Here is a 20,794-nt window from a genome sequence, read left to right on the forward strand (position 1 = left end):
AGGCAACTTCATGGAGCTCTCAACAGCAGACAGAGCACCCGGTAACCAGAGAAACATGCTTTCCCACCATTCACCCTTCTGCCCTGTATGCTGCCTCTACCCCGTCCATGCCAGTAGACTACAGAGCAACTGGCCCACAACTACCCTGGGTCTCCCTGCCCCCACCCTCCGGCTCCCACCAGGCCATTTTTTTCCCTTTCTTCCCTTTCTTTCTCCCTCCCACCTATCACTGTATGCCACTTCCCACCAGGCCACACCCAACCACTGCAGCTAGAAAGCACCTGCCTGCCACCACCCCAGGTCTGCACTACCCCCACCAGCGGGCTCCCGCCACACCATTTTTTTTTTAATTTTTCCTTTTTTTCCCCCTTTTCTTCCTTTTCTTTTTCCCTCCTACCTAGCCTCATACACCACCTCCACCCGTGCTTGCCGAGCCATGTTGCACCGCCTTGCTAGAGAGCCACCAGCATGCTGCAGCCCCGTGTCCTCCCATCCCCCACCCATAGCTCCCGCCACACTATCTTTTTTATTTCTTTTCTTTTCCTTTTTTCCCTTTTCTTTCTCCCTCCACCTAGCCCCATATAACATCTCTTCCACTTCCTGTCAGGCCGCAATGCACTGCTACAGCTAGAGAGCCACTGGTCCATTGCTGCCCCAGGTCTGCCCCAAACCTACCACCTGGCTCCCACCATGCTATTTTCTTTTTTTAATTTTTTTCTTTTTTCCCCCCTTTCTTCCTTTTCTTTCTCCCTCCCACCTAGCCCCATACACCACCTTGCCCCCTTCATGCTAGGCCACACCACACTGCCACAGTGAGAAAGCCACTGGCCCGCCACTGCCCCAGGTCTGCCAGGCCCCCACCTACTGGCACCCACCGTGCCATTTTTGCCCCTTTTCCTTTTCTTTCTACATCCCACCTAGCCCTATATGCCACCATTCCCCTTTCCCACCAGCCCATGCTGGATGGCTGCTGCATCTAAAGAGTTACCACCCTGCACCCACCTGCCAGCTCCCAAGAAACCATTTTTAATTATTTTTTTTATGTCTCTTTCTTCCTTTCTACCTAGTCCCATATACCACCTCTAACTTTCCCCACAGGGCCACGCCACACCACCACGGCTAGACAGCCACTGCCCACTGCTGCCCCGGGTCCATCCTGCCCCCACCTGCCAGCTCCTGACACACTGTTTTTTCTTTTGACTTATTTCTTTCTCATCTTTCTTTTTATTCTCTCCCACCTACCCCCATACATCACCTCCCCTCCTTTCCAATTGGCCTTTGTGTCTGCCCTGCCATACTCACCAGCCCCCATCACACCGTCATTTTTTTATGCTTATTTATTTTTCTTCTTTTTTTAAATTTTCTTCCTTCCTCTTCTTTCTGCCTTCTACATAACCCCATACGCTACCTCCCCTTTCTGCCGCTGGACCCTACCATGCTGCCATGGCTAGACAGCCATTGGCACACTGCCACCCCGGGTCTGTCCCGACCCCACCCACAGCCCCCACCACACTGCTTTTTCTTTCATGTTTTCCTTTCTTTTCTTCCCTTTCTTTTTCCCTCCCACATAGCCCAGTATGCCACCTCTCCTCCTTTCTCACTGGCCCACATGTACACCTCGTCTTCACTGGCTTGCCTCCACCATGCTGCCATTCTTTTTTACTTTTCCTTTTTCTTCCTTTTCTTTCTCCCTCCCACATAGCCCTGTTTGGCACCTCTCTCCCTTCCTGCAAACAACCACTGCACTACTGCAGCTAGTGAGCCACTGACCTGCCATTGCCACTAGTCCACTCACCTCATCCCTGCTGGCTCCTGCTGTGCTGCTGTATTTTTTCTCTTTATTTTCTTTCCCCATCCCGCCTAGCCCCATAATCACCTTCCCCCCTTCCCACCAGCCCCCGCTGGGCCACTGCAGCTAGAAAGCCACCAGCCCACCACCACCCTGGGTCTGCCCCATCCCCCATTTGTTGGCTCCTGCTGTGCTGCCTTTTTTTTTTCTATTTTCTCCTTCCTTTCTCCCTCTCACTTAGCCCTGTGGGCCATCTCCCCTCCTTCCCGCTGGCCTCCACCATACTGCTGGGAATAGAGTGCCACCAATGCATCAACCTGCCACTGACCCAGGTCTGCTCCACTCCCACCTGGCAGCCCTCACCATGCCATCACTTATTTTCTTCTTTTTTCTTATTCTTTCTTTCTATTCTTTATACCTCCAACCAAGCCCCATATGCCACCTACCCCTGTTCCCACCAGTGCCCAGGATGGACCTACCCCCACCCACCAGCTACCTTCTTTTTACTTTCTTTCTCCCCTCCCCATATTGCCCCCTACTCCAGTCCCCTACTTCCCACTGCTACCCACCATGCTACTGCAGCTAGAGCACCCTGGTGCTCAGGCATGCCACAACATCGAGCCTGAACTACCCCTTCCATCCCACCACACAACCAGCAGCTGAATGGTGGAATGTGAGCCCATACCGCTTCCCTATCTGACATCCTTGCTTATTTGGAAAGGTGTTGTGAACACTCCCACACCACCAGACCAACATCAGGAGGTGGACAGAACCTGCCCAGTCCACTCTCAGCCACCTCACCAAACCAGTGTACAACAAAGCACAGTCGCCCAGCCTACCACTGCTCTGCCTACCTGGACAAGGTGGTGAGAGCTACCATGCCTACAGATGAGTAAGCAGCAGAGCATGCTTGACCCACCTGCCTTGACACAACAAAACAAAACAAAAAAAGCAGGAAAACAAACATACAACCAATAAATAAAGAAAATAATACCTTACTATCTCAGAAATGACAATATCAAATCATAAAACATCAGGACAAGGTAGTTTCAGCAAATGTCCAAAATAAAGATTCAGATGACATTCTGGTAGAAGAAAAGACAGTGGAACTATCTGATACGGAATTCAAAAGACTAATATTTAGGGTTCTCCAAGGCACTAGGAAAGAGATCAAGAAAAACACAGACAACGCCAAGGAAAAAATAAACAAAGTCATGGAAAACAGACAAAAACTAACAAAAACATAGCCAAAATCAACGTAAGCACAGAAGAATTCAGGAACAAAACATCAAAATAAATAAAAAATTAGAAATCATACAAAAACAGCAATTAGAAATCTGAAAGATAAACAACAAAATTTCAGAAATGGACAACACAATAGAAGGCTTTAGGAGCAAATTTGAAGCAATGGAAGACAGAATCAGTACTATTGAAGACTAATCTATGGACATCACTTTGTGTGAGGAAAAGTCAGAGAAAAGAGTGAAGAAAACTTCAGAATTATGTGGCACACAATCAAGAGCAAAATTTTGTGCATGATCAGAATTCCAGAACAGGGAAAAAACAGAAAACAGAGAAGATTGTAAAGATCTGTGGCAGAAAACTTCCAAATATCATGAAAGACAAAAACCCGACCATCCAAGAAGCTCAAGGGACCCCGTATAGGATAGACCCCAAAAGAAAGTCAAAAAGACATATCATAATCACACTTTCCAAAGCCAGAGACAAAGAAGACTCCTGAGAGCAGCTCGAGAAGAATGAAAAGTCACTTACAAAATGGAAACAATAAGACTAAACTCTGATTACTTGGCAGAAACTATGCAGACAAGAAGGCAATGGGATAACATATATAAAACCTTGAAAGAAAAAAAAAAACTGCCAACCAAGAACAATATATCCTTAAAAACTCTCTCTAAGACACCATGGCAAAATTAGGACATTTTCACTTAAAGAGAAATTAAGAGAATTCATTAAACCAAGCAGAACTTACAAGAAACACTAAAGGGAGTCCTTTGGTTAGAGAACTAACATCAAAAAACTACCAGAGTGTAGGACACACAAGAGCATCAGGCAGATACCAACCTAGGTTAAGAACTCATAATAATAAAACAAAATTAAAAGACTTAAAACAGAGACATCAGTCTGTAAATGATGATGATGCCAAAATAATAAAAAAGAATAAACAATGTATATATAAAACTTTGAAACAGAAAGGAAATCAAGGCAATATCAAGTAATAAAACACTGGTTAAAACTTAGGAAGATAAGGGCAAATTACAAAGTAACCACAAAAAAGTTAACAAACCTACTCATCAGAATAAAAAATATATATATAAAGACTCAGTAAACACAAAATCTATAATAACGAAAAAAAGAAAATCCGCAAACAAAACGAAATCAGCACAGGAAAGTAACAGGAACAAAGAAAAAGTCAGCACCACAAAAAAAAAAAAAAAAATGACAGCAATAAACTCATACCTATTGATAATAACACTGAATGTAAATGGCTTAAAAGCACCCATAAAGCGACAGAGAGTGGTAGGATGGATTAAAAAAAAAAGACCCATCAATATGCTGCCTACAAGAGACATGACTTAGACACAAACCAGATAGATACATTAAAAATCAAAGGATGTGAAAAAATGCATCAAACAAACAGTAACCAAAATAGCACAGGAGGGCAAAACTAATCTCAGATAAAATAGACTTTAAGGCAAAATTACAATAAAAGACAAGGAAGGACATTATATAATGATTAAAGGACAGTCCACCCAGAAGACGTAACCTTAATAAATATTTACAAATCCAACGACAGGGCTCCAAAATACATAAAACAAGCTCTAACAGCACTGAAAAGTTCCAAAATTAATCATGGGAAACTTCAACACACCACTCTCGGTAAAGAACAGAATATCTAGAAAGACACTCAAGAAAGATACAGAAGATCTAAAGGCCAAAATCAACCAACCTGACCTCATAGACATAAATAGAACACTCTACCCAACACCAGCAAAGTATACATTCTTTTCCGACGCACATGAAACGTTCACCAAAAGAGACTGCATTTTAGACCACAAAGCAACCCTCAATAAAATCCAAAACACTGAGATAATAAAAAGCATTCTCTCTGATCACAATGCCATAAAAGTAGAAATCAATAACAGGAAGAGCAAGGATACAAAATCAAACACACGGAAACTGAATAACACCTTGCTTAGAAACCACTGGGTAATAGAAGAAATCAAAGAGAGAATAAAAAATTTCCTAGAATTATATAAGAATGAAAACACATGTTACCAAAACTTTTGGGACACAGCAAAGGCAGTGCTCAGAGGTCAGTTTATAGCAATAAACATGCACGCATCTAAAAAGAATGCACCAAAATCAAAACATTACCCCTACAACTCAAATAGCAAGAGAAGAGCAAAAGAACCCCACAGGCACCAAAAGAAAGGAAATAATAAAGATAAACCAAACCCATTGCCATCGAGTTGATTCCAATTCATAATGACCCTATAGGACAGAGTATAACTGCCCCATAGGGTTTCCAAGGAGCAGTTGCTGGATTTGAACTGCTTACCTTTTGGTTAGCAGCCAACTCTTAGCCACTGAGCCATCAGGGCTCCATCATAAAGATAAAAGCAGAAGTAAATGAAAGAGAGCCGAAAAACAATGAGCAATAATCAAAAAACCACTGGCCAAACTGACAAAAGAAAAACAGGAGTGGAAGCAAATAACCCAAATAAGAAATGAGATGGACATTACAACAGATTGAACTGAAATAAAAAGCATCATAACAGAATGCTATGAAAAATTGTACTCCAACAAATTTGAGAACCTAGAGGAAACTGACAAACTTCCAGAAACACACTACCTACCTAAACTAACACAAACTAACAGACCCATAACAAGGGAAGAGACTGAGGACATAATAAAAAAAAAAATCCCCCCCAAAATACCTGGCCCGGACAGCTTCACTGAAGAATTCTACCAAACACGCAGGGAAGAGCTCAAACTATCTCAGAGCATAGAAAAGGAAGGAATATTCCCGAATTCATTCTATAAAGCCTGCATAACCCTGATACCAAAACCAGGTAAAGACACCACAAAAAAAGAAAATTACAGACCAATATCTTTCATGAATATACATGCAAAAATTCTCAATAATTCTAGCCAATAGAATGCAGCATCATATCAAAAAAATAATACATGATAATCAAGTAGGACTCATACCAGGTATGCAAGGATGGTTCAACATTAGAAAATCAATCAATGTAATCCACCACATAAATAAAAGGAAAGGATCACATGATCATCTTATCGACACAGAAAAGGCATTTGACAAAGTCCAACACCCATTCCTGATAAAAACTCTCAACAAAATAGGAATAGAAGGGAAATTCCTCAACATAATAAAGGGCATCTATACAAAACCAACAGCCAGCATCATTCTCAATGGAGAGATGCTCCAAACATTCCCCCTGGGAACAGGAACAAGACAGGGATGCCCTTTATCATCACTCATATTTAACATTGTGCTGGAAGTCTAAGAAATAAATGGCATCCAAATAGGAAATTTGGAAGAAGTAAAACTATTACTTTTTTTTTTTTATAATAACTTTTATTAAGCTTCAAGTGAACGTTTACAAATCCAATCAGTCTGTCACATATAAGTTTACATACATCTCACTCCCTACTCCCACTTACTCTCCCCGTCTTGAGTCAGCCCTTTCAGTCTCTCCTTTCTTGACAATTTTGCCGGCTTCCCTCTCTCTCTATCCTCCCATCCCCCCTCCAGACAAGAGTTGCCAACACAATCTCAAGTGTACACCTGATATAATTAGCTCACTCTTCGTCAGCGTCTCTCTCCCACCCGCTGACCTGTCCCTTTCATGTCTGATGAGTTGTCTTCAGGGATGGTTCCTGTCCTGTGTCAACAGAAGGTCTGGAGAGCATGGCCGCCGGGATTCCTCCAGTCTCAGTCAGACCATTAAGTTTGGTCTTCTTATGAGAATTTGGGGTCTGCATCCCACTGCTCTCCTGCTCCCTCAGGGGTCCTCTGCTGAGCTCCCTGTCAGGGCAGTCATCGATTGTGGCCGGGCACCAACTAGTTCTTCTGGTCTCAGGATGATGTAGGTCTCTTGTTCATGTGGCCCTTTCTGTCTCTTGGGCTCTTAGTTGTCATGTGGGCTTGGTGTTCTTCATTTTCCTTTGCTCCAGGTGGGTTGAGACCAATTGCTGCATCTTAGATGGCCGCTTGTTAGCATTTAAGACCCCAGACGCCACATTTCAAAGTGGGATGCAGAATGATTTCATAATAGAATTATTTTGCCAATTGACTTAGAAGTCCCCGCAAACCATGTTCCCCAGACCCCCGCGCTTGCTCCGCTGAGCTTTGAAGCATTCATTTTATCCCGGAAACTTCTTTGCTTTTGGTCCAGTCCAATTGAGCTGACCTTCCATGTATTGAGTGTTGTCTTTCCCTTCACCTAAAGCAGTTCTTATCTACTGATTAATCAATAGAAAAACCCTCTCCCACCCTCCCTCCCTCCCCCCCTCGTAACCACAAAAGTATGTGTTCTTCTCAGGTTTACTATTTCTCAAGATCTTATAATAGTGGTCTTATACAGTATTTGTCCTTTTGCCTCTGACTCATTTCGCTCAGCATAATGCCTTCCAGGTTCCTCCATGTTATGAAATGTTTCAGAGATTCGTCACTGTTCTTTATCGATGCGTAGTATTCCATTGTGTGAATATACCACAATTTATTTACCCATTCATCCGTTGATGGACACCTTGGTTGCTTCCAACTTTTTGCTATTGTAAACAGAGCTGCAATAAACATGGGTGTGCATATATCTGTTTGTATGAAGGCTCTTGTATCTCTAGGGTATATTCCGAGGAGTGGGATTTCTGGGTTGTATGGTAGTTCTATTTCTAACTGTTTAAGATAACGCCAGATAGATTTCCAAAGTGGTTGTACCATTTTACATTCCCACCAGCAGTGTATGAGAGTTCCAATCTCTCCGCAGCCTCTCCAACATTTATTATTTTGTGTTTTTTGGATTAATGCCAGTCTAGTTGGAGTGAGATGGAATCTCATCGTAGTTTTAATTTGCATTTCTCTAATGGCTAATGATCGAGAGCATTTTCTCATGTATCTGTTGGCTGCCTGAATATCTTCTTTAGAGAAATGTGTGTTCATATCCTTTGCCCACTTCTTGATTGGGTTGTTTGTCTTTTTGTGGTTGAGTTTTGACAGAATCATGTAGATTTTAGAGATCAGGCGCTGGTCGGAGATGTCATAGCTGAAAATTCTTTCCCAATCTGTAGGTGGTCTTTTTACTCTTTTGGTGAAGTCTTTAGATGAGCATAGGTGTTTGATTTTTAGGAGCTCCCAGTTATCGGGTTTCTCTTCATCATTTTTGGTAATGTTTTGTATTCTGTTTATACCTTGTATTAGGGCTCCTAGGGTTGTCCCAATTTTTTCTTCCATGATCTTTATCGTTTTAGTCTTTATGTTTAGGTCTTTGATCCACTTGGAGTTAGTTTTTGTGCATGGTGTGAGGTATGGGTCCTGTTTCATTTTTTTGCAAATGGATATCCAGTTATGCCAGCACCATTTGTTAAAAAGGCTGTCTTTTCCCCAGTTAATTGACACTGGTCCTTTGTCAAATATCAGCTGCTCATACGTGGATGGATCTATGTCTGGGTTCTCAATTCTGTTCCATTGGTCTATGTGCCTGTTGTTGTACCAATACCAGGCTGTTTTGACTACTGTGGCTGTATAATAGGTTCTGAAGTCAGGTAAGGTGAGGCCTCCCACTTTCTTCTTCTTTTTCAGTAGTGCTTTGCTTATCCGGGGCTTCTTTCCCTTCCATATGAAATTGGTGATTTGTTTCTCTATCCCCTTAAAATATGACATTGGAATTTGGATCGGAAGTGCGTTAAATGTATAGATGGCTTTTGGTAGAATAGACATTTTTACTATGTTAAGTCTTCCTATCCATGAGCAAGGTATGTTTTTCCACTTAAGTATGTCCTTTTGAATTTCTTGTAGTAGAGCTTTGTAGTTTTCTTTGTATAGGTCTTTTACATCCTTGGTAAGATTTATTCCTAAGTATCTTATCTTCTTGGGGGCTACCGTGAATGGTATTGATTTGGTTATTTCCTCTTCGGTGTTCTTTTTGTTGATGTAGAGGAATCCAAGTGATTTTTGTATGTTTATTTTATAACCTGAGACTCTGCCAAACTCTTCTATTAGTTTCAGTAGTTTTCTGGAGGATTCCTTAGGGTTTTCTGTGTATATAATCATGTCATCTGCAAATAGTGATAACTTTACTTCTTCCTTGCCAATCCGGATACCTTTTATTTCTTTGTCTAGCCTGATTGCCCTGGCTAAGACTTCCAACACGATGTTGAATAAGAGCGGTGATAAAGGGCATCCTTGTCTGGTTCCCGTTCTCAAGGGAAATGCTTTCAGGTTCTCTCCATTTAGAGTGATATTGGCTGTTGGCTTTGCATAGATGCCCTTTATTATGTTGAGGAATTTTCCTTCAATTCCTATTTTGGTAAGAGTTTTTATCATAAATGGGTGTTGGACTTTGTCAAATGCCTTTTCTGCATCAATTGATAAGATCATGTGGTTTTTGTCTTTTGTTTTATTTATGTGATGGATTACATTAATGGTTTTTCTGATATTAAACCAGCCTTGCATACCTGGTATAAATCCCACTTGATCAGGGTGAATTATTTTTTTGATGTGTTGTTGGATTCTATTGGCTAGAATTTTGTTGAGGATTTTTGCATCAATGTTCATGAGGGATATAGGTCTATAATTTTCTTTTTTTGTAATGTCTTTACCTGGTTTTGGTATCAGGGAGATGGTGGCTTCATAGAATGAGTTGGGTAGTATTCCGTCATTTTCTATGCTTTGGAATACCTTTAGTAGTAGTGGTGTTAACTCTTCTCTGAAAATTTGGTAGAACTCTGCAGTGAAGCCGTCCGGGCCAGGACTTTTTTTTGTTGGGAGTTTTTTGATTACCGTTTCAATCTCTTTTTTTGTTATGGGTCTATTTAGTTGTTCTGCTTCTGAATGTGTTAGTTTAGGTAGGTAGTGTTTTTCAAGGAATTCATCCATTTCTTCTAGGTTTTCAAATTTGTTAGAGTACAATTTTTCATAATAATCTGAAATGATTCTTTTAATTTCATTTGGTTCTGTTGTGATGTGGTCCTTCTCATTTCTTATTCGGGTTATTTGTTTCCTTTCCTGTATTTCTTTAGTCAGTCTAGCCAATGGTTTATCAATTTTGTTAATTTTTTCAAAGAACCAGCTTTTGGCTTTGTTAATTCTTTCAATTGTTTTTCTGTTCTCTAATTCATTTAGTTCAGCTCTAATTTTTATTATTTGTTTTCTTCTGGTGCCTGATGGATTCTTTTGTTGCTCACTTTCTATTTGTTCAAGTTGTAGGGACAGTTCTCTGATTTTGGCTCTTTCTTCTTTTTGTATGTGTGCATTTATTGATATAAATTGACCTCTGAGCACTGCTTTTGCTGTGTCCCAGAGGTTTTGATAGGAAGTATTTTCATTCTCGTTGCTTTCTATGAATTTCCTTATTCCCTCCTTGATGTCTTCTATAACCCAGTCTTTTTTCAGGAGGGTATTGTTCATTTTCCAAGTATTTGATTTCTTTTCCCTCGTTCTTCTGTTATTGATCTCTAGTTTTATTGCCTTGTGGTCTGAGAAGATGCTTTGTAATATTTCGATGTTTTGGACTCTGCAAAGGTTTGTTTTATGACCTAATATGTGGTCTATTCTAGAGAATGTTCCATGTGCGCTAGAAAAAAAAGTATATTTTGCAGCAGTTGGGTGGAGAGTTCTGTATAAGTCAATGAGGTCAAGTTGGTTGATTGTTGTAATTAGATCTTCCGTGTCTCTGTTGAGCTTCTTACTGGATGTCCTGTCCTTCTCCGAAAGGGGTGTGTTGAAGTCTCCTACTATAATTGTGGAGGTATCTATCTCGCTTTTCAGTTCTGTTAAAATTTGATTTATATATCTTGCAGCCCTGTCATTGGGTGCGTAAATATTTAATATGGTTATGTCTTCCTGATCAATTGTCCCTTTTATCATTATATAGTGTCCTTCTTTATCCTTTGTGGTGGATTTAAGTCTAAAGTCTATTTTGTCAGAAATTAATATTGCTACTCCTCTTCTTTTTTGCTTATTGTTTGCTTGATATACTTTTTTCCATCCTTTGAGTTTTAGTTTGTTTGTGTCTCTAAGTCTAAGGTGTGTCTCTTGTAGGCAGCATATAGATGGATCGTGTTTCTTTATCCAGTCTGTGACTCTCTGTCTCTTTATTGGTGCATTTAGTCCATTTACATTCAGGGTAATTATAGATAAATAAGTTTTTAGTGCTGTCATTTTGATGCCTTTTTATGTGTGTTGTTGACAATTTCATTTTTCCACATACTTTTTTGTGCTGAGGCGTTTTTCTTAGTAAATTGTGAGATCCTCACTTTCATAGTGTTTGACTTTATGTTAGTTGAGTCGTTACGTTTTTCTTGGTTTTTGTCTTGAGTTATAGAGTTGTTATACCTTTTTGTGGTTACCTCATTATATACCCCTATTTTTCTAAGTAAAAACCTAACTTGTATTGTTCTATATCGCCTTGTATCACTCTCCATATGGCAGTTCAATGCCTCCTGTATTTAGTCCCTCTTTTTGATTATTGTGATCTTTTACCTATTGACTTCCATGATTCCCTGTTATGTGTATTTTTTTTTTAATTAATCTTAATTTGTTTGTTTTTGTGATTTCCCTATTTGAGTTGATATCAGGACGTTCTGTTTTGTGACCTTGTGTTGTGCTGGTATCTGATATTATTGGTTCTCTGACCAAACAATATCCTTTAGTATTTCTTGTAGCTTTGGTTTGGTTTTTGCAAATTCTCTAAACTTGTGTTTGTCTGTAAATATCTTAATTTCGCCTTCATATTTCAGAGAGAGTTTTGCTGGATATATGATCCTTGGTTGGCAGTTCTTCTCCTTCAGTGTTCTGTATATGTCGTCCCATTCCCTTCTTGCCTGCATGGTTTCTGCTGAGTAGTCAGAACATATTCTTATTGATTCTCCCTTGAAGGAAACCTTTCTTTTCTCCCTGGCTGCTTTTAAAATTTTCTGTTTATCTTTGGTTTTGGTGAGTTTGATGATAATATGTCTTGGTGTTTTTCTTTTTGGATCAATCTTAAATGGGGTTCGATGAGCATCTTGGATAGATATCCTTTCGTCTTTCATGATGTCAGGGAAGTTTTCTGTCAGAAGTTCTTCAACTATCTTCTCTGTGTTTTCTGTCCCCCCTCCCTGTTCTGGGACTCCAATCACCCGCAGGTTATCCTTCTTGATAGAGTCCCACATAATTCTTAGGGTTTCTTCATTTTTTTTAATTCTTTTATCTGATTTTTTTTCAGCTATGTTGGTGTTGATTCCCTGGTCCTCCAGATGTCCCAGTCTGCATTCTAATTGCTCGAGTCTGCTCCTCTGACTTCCTAGTGTGTTGTCTAATTCTGTTATTTTATTGTTAATCTTTTGGATTTCTACATGTTGTCTCTCTATGGATTCTTGCAACTTATTAATTTTTCCACTATGTTCTTGAATAATCTTTTTGAGTTCTTCAACAGTTTTATCAGTGTGTTCCTTGGCTTTTTCTGCAGATATCCTAATTTCATTTGTGATATCATTAAGCATTCTGTAAATTAGTTTTTTATATTCTGTATCTGATAATTCCAAAATTGTATCTTCATTTGGGAAAGATTTTGATTCTTTTGTTTGGGGAGTTGGAGAAGCTGTCACGGTCTGCTTCTTTAAGTGGTTTGATATGGATTGTTGTCTCCGAGCCATCACTGGGAAACTAGTTTTTCCAGAAAATCCGCTAAAAAAAAACTGCAGTCAGATCCCTATCAGAGTTCTCCCTCTGGCTCAGGCTATTCAGATGTTAATGAAGCCGCCTGCGTGCAGTCCAAATCCCTGTGGGACGGTTCCCCGGCTCGGATGCTACTCTTTCTGCTCCAAGATCAGTCACTGCCTCCCGGGGACTTCTCCTAACGGCTGCGTCCCACGCCGCCCGTGGAACCGGCTAGTCCCCCTCCCGGGGTTAGTTCAGGGGGGTGGAGCAGGTCTCTGTGCTTGTGCCGTACCTGACTGGTATGCTGGCTCCAGGCTCTGGAAACAATCGCTGCTTCCCCGTATTAGTTCGTTCTCCGTCTCTAAATCTGTGTTTGTTGTTCAGGGTTCGTAGATTGTTATGTATGTGATCGATTCACTTGTTTTTCCGTGTCTTTGTTGTAAGAGGGATCCGAGGTAGCGTCTGCCTAGTCCGCCATCTTGGCTCCGCCTCCAAACTATTACTTTTTGCAGATGATATGATTCTACATATACAGAACCCCAAAGATTCCACAAGAAAACTACTGAAACTAATAGAAAGATTCCGCAGAGTAGTAGGATAAAACAAGATCAACATACAAAAATCAGTTGGATTCCTATACATTAACAAAGCCCACTTCGAAAAGGAAATCAGGAAAACAATACCATGTATAATAGTCCCTAAAAAAATAAAATACTTAGGAATAAATCTAACCAGGGACGTAAAAGATCTACACAAAGAAAACTACAAAACATTATTGCAAGAAACCAAAATAGAACTACATAAATGGAAAAACATACCATGCTCATGCATACAAAGATTCAACATTGTGAAAAAGTCATTTCTACCCAAAGCAACCTACAGATAAAATGCAATCCTGGTCCAAATATCACCAGCATTCTTTAATGAGATGGAAAAACTAACCACCGACTTTATGTGGAAAGAAAGGGCCATGAGTAAGCAAAGTATTATCAAAGAAAAAGAACAAAGTAGGAGGACTCACACTACCTGATCTTAGAACCTACTATACAGCCAGGGTAGTTAAAACAGCCTGTTACTGGTACAACAACAGACACATGGAACAATGAAACAGAACTAAGAACCCAGATGTAAGTCCATCCACTTATGGTCAGCTGATCTTTAACAAATGACGAAAGTCCATTAAATGGGGAAAAGGTAGTCTTTGCAACAAATGGTGCTGGGAAAGCTGGATGTCCATCTGTTAAAAAAAAAAAGAAAGAAAGAAACAGGACCTATACCTCACACCATAAAGAAAAACTAACTTAAAATGGATCAAAGACCTAAATATAAAACCTAAAATGATAAAGATCATGGAAGAAAAAATAGTGAAAATGCTAGGGGCCATAATACATGCCATAAATACAATATAGACCATAACTAACATTGCATAAACACCAGAAGATAAACTAGATAACTGGGAGCTTCTAAAAATTAAACACTTATGCTCATCAAAAGACTTCACCAAAAGAGTAAAAAGAGAACTTTGCGACTGGGAAAAAAAAAAAATTGGGGCTACATGTCCAACAAGGGTCTAATCTCCAAAATCTGTAGAATACTTCAATACCCAATAATAAAAAGACAAATAATCCAATTAGAAAATGGGCAAAGATATGAACAGACGTTTCTCCAAAGAAGACATTCAAACAGCTAACAGGTACATGAAGAAATGCTCGTGATCATTAGCCATTAGACAAATGCAAATCCAAACTACAATGAGATACCATCTCACCCTGACATTACTGGTACTAATCAAAAACACAGAAAATAACAAATGTTGGAGAGGCTGTGGGGAGACTTGAACTCTTATGCACTCCTGGTGGGGATGTAAAATGGTAAAACCACTTTGGAAAACGATACGGTGCCTCTTTAAAAAGGTAGAAACAGATCCAGCAATTCCACTCCTAGGAATAAAAACTAAAAAAAAAAAAAAAAAGCACCCATTGTTGTCAAGTTGATTTCAACTCAGAGCAACCCTACTGGTCAGAATAGAACTTCCCCACAGGGTTTCCAAGGAGTGGCTGGTTGGATTCCAACTGCCAACCTTTTCGTTAGAAGCCAAGCTCTTAACCACTGCGCCACCAGGGCTCTAAAGTCTATTGCACCCAGTATTCCCAGGAGGTCTCCCATCCAAGTACTAACCAGGCCTGACCCTGCTTAGCTTCCAAAATCAGATGAGATTGGGCACATTCAGGGTGGTATGGACGTAGACCCTAGGAATATATTCTAGAGAAATAAGAGCCATCACATGAATAGACATATGCACACCCATGTTCATTACAGCATTATTCACAATAGCAAAATGATGGAAACAACTTAAGTGCCCATCAACAGATGAATGGATAAACAAATTATGGTACATAAACACAATGGAATACTATGCAATGATAAAGGACAACAATGCATTCGTGAAATATCTCACAACATGGATAAATCTGGAGGGCATTACGGTGAATGAAATAAGTCAATCACCAAAGGACAAATACCATATGAGACCACTGTTATAACGGTAAACCCTAGTGGTGTAGTGGTTAAGTGCTACGGCTGCTAACTAAAGGGTGGGCAGTTCGAATCTGCCAGGCGCTCCTTAGAAACTCTATGGGGCAGTTCTAGTCTGTCCTATAGGGTCGCTATGAGTCGGAATTGACTCGATGGCACTGGGTTTTGTTTTTTTTTTTACTGTTATAAAAAACTAAGAAAAGGTTTACACACAGAAAAAGAATCTTTGATGGTTAGGAGGAAGGGGAGGTATGGTGAGTGAAAATCACTAACTAGATAGTAGACAAGTGTTAACTTTGTTGAAGGGAAAGATAACACACAATATAAGCCAAAGCTATATAAGCTTCCCAGACACATGAAACAACTTGAACGGGTCTTCAGAGCTTGCGAGTGCCATCTAAAATACATCTATTAGTCCCATCACGTTCAAAGCAATGGAGATTTGAAGGAAACCAAAGACACAAGGAAAATATCAGTCCAAAGGACTAATGGACCATATGAACCACAGCCTGCCCCAGCTGTAGCCCAGAAGAACTAGATGGAGCCTGGAAACCACCACTGACCACTCTGACAGGGATCACAATAGAGGGTTCCAAACAGAGCGGGAGAAAAATGTAGAACAAAATTCATATTCACAAAAAACAGACTAAGTCTACTGGTCTGACAGAGACTGGAGGAACCCCTGAGACTATGGCCCCCAGACACCCTGCTAACTCAGAAATGAAGCCACGCCCGAAATCTACCTTTTAGTCATAGACAGGCCTATGAAACAAATCATAACACCCATGAGGAACGTGCTTGTTAGTTCAATCAAGTGTAAGAGACCAAATGGATAACACCTGTCCAAAAGCAAAGAGGAGAAGGCAGGAAGGGACAGGAAACTGGATGAATGGACACGAAGAACCTGGGATGGAAAGGGAAAGGGGGAGAGTGTTGACACATTGCAGGGGTTGCATCCGACATCACAAAACAATTCGTGTATAAATTTTTGAACGAGAAACTAATTTGTGCTTGTAAACTTTCACTTAAAATGCAATCAAAAAGTTTTTTAAAAAGAATTTTGTTATTAAGATCCAAGTCCTGTCATGTTTGCCTATAAGTGTAGTATAAAGTACACTGTCAGTCCTAAGGTAATAATCATATATTTTGCCATGCTTGTATGATTTTCCGGCAACTGTAATTAGGTATATGTCATTTTATAGTTTTGGTTTTTCAGTCTTTGAAAATATGTCATCCCATGTGAATCAGCCTAGTAAAGTTATTGTGAATAATTTTTTTTTTTAATTCCCAATGGCTCTCCACTGCCTACTAAATAAGCCCAACTTTCTATCCTGGCATTTAAGTCCAGTCGCAACCAAATTTCCCAGTCTTGTGATCCCTCAGTAAAGTCTGTGTATCCTATGCAATCCAACGCAAGCCACTCACTGGTCCCTTCACACTCCATGTATGTTTTATTTCAAGGACTTTGTCCTTTACCCTCAATTCGGCCTGTTGAAAGCCTACTCATGCTTCAGTGTCTTCCCTCACACCCCCAAGCAAGAAATGACCCCTCCTTTCTCTGTCTCCTATGGCATTTTTAACTCTTGAAGCTTGTATAAAAACTACAATCATTAGCCATTATATAGTCTTCTCAGTACATGATATATGTATATTCTCATTTAGCCTCAGAATTAACACTATCTTAATAACATGCTGATTTTAAGTACGTGTCTTAGCTCTCCCACTAAATGATCAACTCTGAGGTCAGGGACTTTGCTTCAGTCATCTTTGTATCTCACACATTACACAAAGTAGGTGCTCAATATATGTTGTAGAGTGACTGAAGGAATCCACTTCTTCCCCTATATACAGGTATACATCATTTAATACAGTAAACATGTGTCTAAAAAGTTAAAAAGCATCCTCAATGTATGTAAATCAAATCCCTTATGCCATGCGTCTCAGGCTGTTATGTTTAAAAGAAGCCTGCCTCTCTTCTGTTGGGAGTACCGAGTTTCCATCTTCTTATATGGGTGGGCGCTGCCGCGTAGATGTGTTCTAGAGCAGGGTTAAGTGTTATGCCCTAGTATGCACAGAGCTACATACAAAACACATGGAATTGCACCATTAGCCAAGTTTTGTTGCGGTAAGGGTTATAAACACTGAAAGGGTGTGTATGGGACAGGAAAGGGAATCAAATACTCATGGTATCTAGTATTTGTAATAGTAAATGATACATAGTACTTACTATGCACCAGTACTATTCCGAATGCTTTTCATGTTATCTAATTTTCAGTATAAAGCCCTACGTACAGGTAATATCTCTATCTTCATTTTACAGATGTGGAAACTACTGTATATATATCGAGGTCAAGTAACATGCCCAAGGTCACACAGGTAGCAAGTGACTGTGTTAACATTTAGAATTCTCCACGCCATCTGTAGTCTGGCTCTTACTCGTTACTCTATATTGCCTTGTACAATATTATACAATATTTTATAGTCTTCCAAATACTGTAACCTGTTATTACTCCCTTGTATCCTCACAACTATATGAGGTAGGCTGAGCAAAGATCATGTGTACATTCTACAGAGGAATAAACGGAGGCCAAGTGACCTATTTAAAGTCATATGCTTATTTGACCCTGGGCTCCTTACACCTCACGGAGTATTCCTTCCCCTACATAGTACCCGCTCATCTATCGCAGGGAAAACAAGTCTGTCTCCCACCCTTCAGTGTCGCGCCATTTCTATGCTTCCTTTTCCTGACAGCAAATGAACACAGTTAACGCATATAAAGCATCCAGCACAGTGCCCAGCAAACAGTAGGTACTCAGTAAATGGCTCTTCCCTTCTTGCTTTTCCCTGCCTCTGCTCCCAAACAGCTCTCTCTGCCTACCATCAGTCGACTCTTCTCCAGCCTCCACTTGAGCAGGTCAGCCAGGGTGGCCCTTGTTAACAAAAAGAGATGAGGTTACCGAGTGAAACATAGATTAGTAAGTGAGAAGCCTAGGTTACCTGGGCTTAGTGGCATGGCAATGGCAGAAACAAAAGCTCCAAAGCAGTTGAGTAGAGGGTAAGACCAGTGTTGGAAAGTGTCTGCCCACTGGGTCCACGCGAGTGAGAGCCACCAACTGCCCTACAGCCTAGCCCAGTCCTGGCCCATGGAAAGAGCAGGTGGGATGACATGAAATCAGTAGTGGAGGCAGGAGCCTAGAAGCCCGAGACCATCACTTGCCAGAGGACATTAAGTATTCCTCATTACAATAGAGCCTCTATAGCTGCAGGTGTGTGGCTAGGCATGACTATTGGCTAGACAGATATCCCTTACTTTAACGGCATAGATCCAACTTCTGCTTAGTGAATCCAACTTTCCAATTACCTTCCTTTTGCAACTTTCTAATTATCTTTGTTTCCCATTATCCTTGGAAAACAAACATCAGACACTGAGTGCAATCACATCACACTTAGGAGGAAAGCAGGCTTACTGAAATCTCTAATATGAATGAAAAAGAAACCCATAATGGTATGCTAAATTATCGACAATTCTTCTCAAATATCAATAGCAATACCGTGTTCAAAATGTCAGAAAATAGAATGGCTGAAAATAAAAACATAGCATAATACTGGAAAGTGTTAGCAGTGTGATTTTGCTTTTTACTAGTGTCAAAAGCACCTTAGCGCTTTTAAATTGACATCCAAGGTAATTTAATATACATTTGGGCATTTTTCCCATTACCTGCCCTTGTTGGCCTCTTTCCAGATACCTGTGCCTGATTATACCTGTAGCATCTGCTGAGGATCCTTGGGACGAAGAGCTAATAATGCCTAAGTTCAAAGATAGCAAACTATTTCCTTTTTGGGGAGGGGAGGAAAGGGAAGGAAATGAAAGGACTGGGGGGCTTTGTGACTGGGATGTCTGTTCACTGGGCCTCCCCAGAGGCTGTGTAGACCACTGTCAGCTTCCATGTCATATGTCTAAGCCTGAATCGTCCGGCTCCAAGCCATTCCTGAGTTCCCTATGACAGCCCCCCACAAAAGGCTCACGTTCACAGTCTTCATGATCCATCTTAGGTGGGCAATGCCTAAATGGCAGGTTTGCTTGGAGGTTCTGTTCTACTAAGCTGCTAAACACATTCTGAGGTCAACTTCTGGTAGGCACATATGTCGGCACAGGTGGAGAAATTAACACTAATGTGAAAAAGCACTCCAGAACCCTGGTATATAGGTTCTTCAGTGATGCATCTGAGGAACTGCTACTACAGGGTGGGAAGTAAAGGTAGATGGCAGAGAAGCCCTTGTTCATCAACAATAAGTCAGGTCAACACAAGTAGTCAAGAAGGCACCTGTGCATCAGAGTGCCATACCACTCTCTCTGATTCCAAGGCAACACCCAGGGAGTGACCAGGGCACTCTGATGGAAAGGAAAGAAAATGGCCAGGTAACTTGAAACCACTGCTTTGGAAAAGTTGCTAACCCTTTTTGTAGGGGTTTCCTACACAAAGCAGGGTGGTTAAAGACCAAATGAGAAAAGCAAGTCTTGCCCTCGAGCAGTATTGGTGTAGGTAGCCATTGACAGAAGATGGAAAAATACACTCCATTGTTTGGCAATATGATGGTGGCAGTAGAGTGGAAAAGATACATTTGAGAAACCTGGGTTCTCCTTCAAGTTCTATCATGAATTCACTGTCTGGTCTTGGGCAAGTGACTTAGAGAATAGATGCAGCCTTTGCTTTCTAGCCCAGTTTGCTGGAGAGCTGGGGAGTGAGAAGCTGAGAGCATGGATGTGGGCAGAGTCAGGGGCATGGGAACGGCCTGGGCAGGGGCAAAGGAAAGGCAAAATGAAAACTACCACAAATATGACAAATTGGTTGTTTGGACACTCGGTCACTTGGTGATTTGATGTTCAGCAAAACTGCTTTTGGTGAATTGGCTTTTGGTAAATTGATCTAGGACAATTTGATATGTATTTGCTATGTGTGGTGTGGATTCCCCCACTGTTGTTCCAAGGACTTGGGGAAGAGCACAAGGGAAGGAGGATGGCTAGAAGGGTTGGCTTCATGAGCATGCAACCTGCGTAGTTCCACAGGGCCCTGCCCTCAAAAGGGTCCCACATTTAGTTAATGCTCTGCTGTCACTGTCTTGAAATTCTTAAGAATTTTTGAACAAGAGACCTCACTTTTTTTTTCTTTTTTTTTATTGTGCTTTAGATGAAGGTTTATAGAACAAACTAGTTTCTCATTAAACAGTACACACATTGTTCTATGACATTGGTTAACAACCCTATGACATGTCAACACTTGCCCTTCTCAACCTTGGCTTCCCCATTACCAGCTTTCCTGTCCCCTCCTGCCTTCTCGTCCGTCCTTGCCTCTTGCTCGTGTGCCCACTTAGTCTTATTTTGCTTTATGGGCCTGTCTAAGCCCTGGTGGCATAGTAGTTAAGAGCTCAGCTGCTAACCAAAGGTCGGCAGTTCAAATCCACCAGCTGACCTATAGGGTCACTATGAGTCAGAATCAACTAGACAGCACCTAACAACAACAACAACAACCTTTGGCTGAAGGTTGAATCTCAGGAGTGGCTTCAGT

General features: G+C 40.8%; 1 protein-coding gene and 1 pseudogene across 3 annotated transcripts in view; both read right to left on the bottom strand.

The window, feature by feature from the left end:
- The window catches only part of PAK3 (p21 (RAC1) activated kinase 3), a 297,238-nt gene that overhangs the window by 165,641 nt on the left and 110,803 nt on the right, over positions 1–20,794 (bottom strand). The gene's annotated exons all lie outside the window — the stretch shown is intronic.
- On the bottom strand, positions 14,822–14,940 carry LOC126069757 (uncharacterized; annotated as a pseudogene).

The sequence above is a fragment of the Elephas maximus genome, chromosome X (assembly GCF_024166365.1).
Source record: "Elephas maximus indicus isolate mEleMax1 chromosome X, mEleMax1 primary haplotype, whole genome shotgun sequence".
Taxonomy (NCBI): Eukaryota; Metazoa; Chordata; class Mammalia; order Proboscidea; family Elephantidae; genus Elephas; species Elephas maximus.